The sequence below is a fragment of the Palaemon carinicauda genome, chromosome 22 (genome assembly GCF_036898095.1).
Source record: "Palaemon carinicauda isolate YSFRI2023 chromosome 22, ASM3689809v2, whole genome shotgun sequence".
Lineage (NCBI taxonomy): Eukaryota > Metazoa > Arthropoda > Malacostraca > Decapoda > Palaemonidae > Palaemon > Palaemon carinicauda.
The window spans coordinates 86,017,959-86,022,958 of NC_090746.1; the positions used below are offsets into that span (position 1 = coordinate 86,017,959).

Consider the following 5,000-nt stretch of genomic DNA (forward strand, 5'->3'; position numbering starts at 1 on the left):
AGAAAAACCAATGGCGTTATACCAAGTATGAATGAAGGCCTATACTGTACTATATATGCTCATGAATGATATATTTGTATGGATGGCACTCATATCCAATAAATCCGATACCGATATATGTATATATTGACTCGATAGGAGTTGTTGGTGAAATGAGTTTAAAGAAAGAGAGAGAGAGAGAGAGAGAGAGAGAGAGAGAGAGAGAGAGAGAGAGAGAGAGAGAGAGAGAGAGAGAGAGCCCATGCTAATAAAACTAGAAAGAAATCGATGTATGATGTAAATGGTAATAATTTCTTCAAATTGTAATTGTTGTTTAATACTCTTGTCAAATTTCTGTGGATTTAGAGCCTTGAAGCTTTCACACTGATATCTGTGATAATCACTCAATAGGTTGTATCTATAATTTTCTTTTGTTAAGGTGCAATCTTTTTATGTGTAAATTCATCTCTCCGTGTAATATTCATACACACGGTTATACTTTTCATGATGGTCTTTTGTTTATAAAATGTTTAGAATAGTTTTATGTGTGTTTTCAACATTAAAGTTACAATGGCTGTAAAGCCCTGTCCACTCGGATTGAGCATGCTCGACGGGCAAACAGTGATACCATACCATAATAGGTAGTGAGAATGTGGGATGATGATGTCAGAATAGGGAATTCTACAAGCAGGGATTTGGCAACACTGTTTGCTACCAGATCCCTGCCTATGGTTTTCCCTCTTCTGACGTCATAAAACCCCACTCTCACTACCTATTGGGATCTGGTATCACTGTTTGCTCGTCGAGCAAGCTCGAGGCAGTGGACAGGGCTTGTGAGTAAGTTCACATGTAAAATGCAGTAAGCGACGGTAAGCAGTCCACATCCAAAGAGGACTACCAGGCTCTAGAGGTTTGATAATCAGAGGGAAATATCATAATGTTATTGTAATCATGAGGATCACAAAGCAATTACGTGCCTTTAAAATGTTCAACCTGTGCAATTCTTTTCCTTTCCTCTTTTGCTGTCCCTCTGTTTCTAGAGTCATCTAGATTGCATCCCAACTGGAGAACGTTTACCTCCACTCGCATGCACTCTTGAGTGTCCTAGTCGCATTCATATTATCATATTTTCCTCTGGATATTCATTTCAACTAAAGTCCTCTCCATAACAAGGAGTATTTTGATGGAAATATGTAGCTGCTTATATGGCAATGTTTGTTATATTTGTATATCTTTCTTGTATACGATCCTGAATGAAACATTATTGAGACATTTAGTGCATTATTCTTTATCTGATAAATAATCCCTCGGTTTTGTTTTGATGTAAAGTTCTATGGCTATTTAAGACTCTCATGGGAAATTTCTATGTAAACCAAACGCACTCAAGCAAACAACCTTACTTCTTACTCATGAACAAAGGTAAAACTGAATAGGTGTTTAAACACTGTACTTGCATATGAATCGGCATTAGAAAAGTGATGCTGTTGGAATATATATACAGTAAGCTATATATATATATATATATATATATATATATATATATATATATATATATATATATATATATATATTATATATATACAGTATACATATATTATATATATAAATATATATATATATACATATACAGTATATATATATATATATATATATATATATATATATATACATATATATATATATACATATATATATATGAATATAAAAAATCTATGAAACGGGTTAGATAAATGAAAAAAAAATAAAGATTTTATGCACACAAAAAAAAATGCTGCGTACATTAAATTTCCTTTCTAAAACCATCCGAATTCATATAACCAATATTGGATATTGAGTGCCTAAAGCAATGCAGTACACAATATACATAAAGCTCTATGAAAGTTTTACTTTAAGTAGAATGACCTAGTAAAACCAACTACTTGGAGGGCTTGAAGACGTAAAAAGGAATACATTATCTTACGATGAAAATATGGAAAGTGCATGGACGATTAAAACGTACAAGGGAAACAGACCTCTAGAGGTGGAAAATAAATTGACATTTCCTGCCAACACACACACGCCCATCACGCTCATGTGTGTATGTATATATATATATATATATATATATATATATATATATATATATATATACATATACATATATATATGTATATATATATATATATATATATATATATATATATATATATATATATATATATATAATGTTTGCTCTCCATAATGTATAGAATATTTACAAAGATCATATTAGGCCGAATAGTAAGGTAGCTACACTTTAATCAACCAAGAGAGCAAAAAGCCATTAGAAGTGGGTATTCAACAACTGACCACATCCATGTAATTAACCACCTAATAGAAAAATCAACAAAGTATTTCAAACCACTATGTATGGCATTCCTAGACTATGAGAAAGCTTTTGATTCTGTCAAAACATCAGCAATAATGAAAGCCCTTCTAAAACAAGGAATAGAAGAATCTTATGTTAAACACTTGAAGATATCTTTACAGGAAGTACAGAAATCCTAAAACCACATGAAGATTGTGAAAAAATTCTGATTGAGAAATGAGTTAGACAGGGAGACCCCATCTCTCCTAAATTGTTCACAGCAATGCCTAAAAAAGTTTTTAAGAATTTAGAAATGGAAAATGTAGGATTTCATATTAATGGGAAATAAATTAACAACTTGAGATTTATAGATAACATTGTTGTGCTAAGTGAATTACAAAAGATGATAGAAGATTTGAATAAAGAAAGCAGAAATGTAGGACTGAAAATTAATATGAGAAAAACTAAGATAATATTCAATGAAAATGCAGAGACAGCAAATAAGAGTTATGGACGCTCGAGCATCTAGAGATTGTTAATGAATATATAGTGTACCAGGTAGGATATTTTTACTGTAATCTATTAATGGAGATTAGTAAAGAGATTGGCAAAGTCTGTTTTTTTAATCATTTAAAAATGGGACTGTATGAGAAATTCATTAAATGGTGTCTATGTTTGTATAGAAGTGTCTCCCGCTAATTATTTAATAATTGGATTGTTATCTACGTTTTCTCATATTACCTGTATCAAAATAGTGTTATCAATATTTAGTTTGCGAAGAAAACTGCTTCATATATGTGAAGAATGTTACAAGTAAATTTAAAAAGCTCTTGAGGCAAGGTACCGCCATGAAAATATTGGTATGCATGGCTACACTTTGCTGGAATAAAAGAAGCTCACCTAATGCATAGTTACGCAATTAAAAAAAAATCTTTATTAATACATTTAGCTTATTTCCCGGAGATTATTAGAGCAGTGGTATACTGTAATCGAGAGAATACAAAGGAAGGTTGGAATATTTGGTGAGAGAATTAATTCCCTGAAGGGAATGATAATTATAATTGCTTTGTTGTGTTGGAAGGTATGAAATTTTGCATACATTCATCAACAGTCACTGACAGTGTACATCGAAATAAACTTTAGTTATTCCTAGAACAATACTATCAGTCAATAAAACAATAAAACTTTATTTGAGGAGATACAGGTGGAATCAGAATTTTTTGGCTATGATATTGCGTAAGTTATTCCATTTTATACCTATTTTCCTATAAAGAAAACGGTTCAAAAGTCTTCCAATGATGATGTCAAGAACATGAAGTTGTAAATATCCTCCTCCCTCTCATGGTTTTATATCAAGTCTTGAAAGGAGTACGTACAAGTGTTTTAAAATGACATGTGTAACAATGGCCTAGTTTATAGAGACATCGGAACCCAAACCAATCCAAACCATAGTTTTATATAAGAGATTGTGGACGGAGAAATTATATATTGGTTTATGCATGATGCTTTGCTATCAAGGAACAATTCACTGTATTCTTTATACAATATAGAACAAACTGCTCACCATTCTATATTTTCCGTCAATAGAACCAATTGGCTCAAAAGTCATTTCAAAAATAGAATTCACTCACCACAGATGTAAGAAATGTTGCACTCTGATATGGATAAGCAGCAACAACGAGGCAGAAAATATTCGCAATCTGTTAGCAACAACTTATATAGTATACATTTGGGTTTTAAGATCAATGAATCATGACTTTATTACTATCACAAAGAATTTTAAAGGATTTTGTTTCTCTTATGAACTTCCTATTTATTTAGTTAGTATAGAAAGGCAACAAATGTACAGTGATAGCTTGACGAAACTATATATATGTGTACAATTATAAAACATTTTTCTACATAATATATGGTTAACTATGAAAAGAAATTCTTTCGTGAAAGATCACAGTTCTTACTGTCTCGAAAGCTCCCCCCCCGTTTTTTTTTTTTTTTTTTATTTCTGTCTCCTTTTCCAGAAGCTTTACATATATTTCCTATATGCAGACAAACTCAACTTTCCCTTACTTGAGTTTTCAGGTTCAACAGACGGGGGCATTCTTTTCATAAGAGGATTATAATATTATGTACTTCTAAGTTATGCAAAGTTCTTTTTGAGAGCCTAATTGAGTGTAGCTCAGTGTTTCCTGTTTGTCGGTGACTGAAGTCTTGCTCTTACTTTTTTTCAAAATATTTTCATGCAATATATATAGTTTTTTTGTTATTTCCGAAAGTAACTAAAAAAAAACACACAAATTTGGTTATTTTCTAAGAGCTACTTAGTAACTTCTGTTTATGCATGTTTGCATCCTACTTTTTTATTTCAAGTAATTTTACTTCAGTCTTCTCAGGACAGTTTGTCCTATGTCTTGTTTTCACATTTTGTCTTATTTAATGTTTTCACAGTCTTATTTCATTTATTCACACTGTGTCATTTCATTTTTTCACATTTTGTCTTAGTTCAAATTTATTTTTATCGTGCCTTGATACGGTTAAATCAAATAGAATTATCATCAATCAATTACCTCCCTTAAGCTCTTTTCTTGTTTCCCGTAAAGTTTATCGGTCTCTCTACTGTACTGACAAAAGTATCTTGGCCATTGCGCTGAGATCAAGAAAAGTTTTCCTAGTATCAATATGCTTCAGGATGCACATC

At 31.5% G+C, this 5,000-nt stretch overlaps 1 long non-coding RNA gene across 1 annotated transcript in view; it reads right to left on the reverse strand.

Annotated features, from left to right (window-relative positions):
• The window catches only part of LOC137616157 (uncharacterized), an 81,851-nt gene that overhangs the window by 249 nt on the left and 76,602 nt on the right, over positions 1–5,000 (reverse strand). The window lies entirely within an intron of this gene.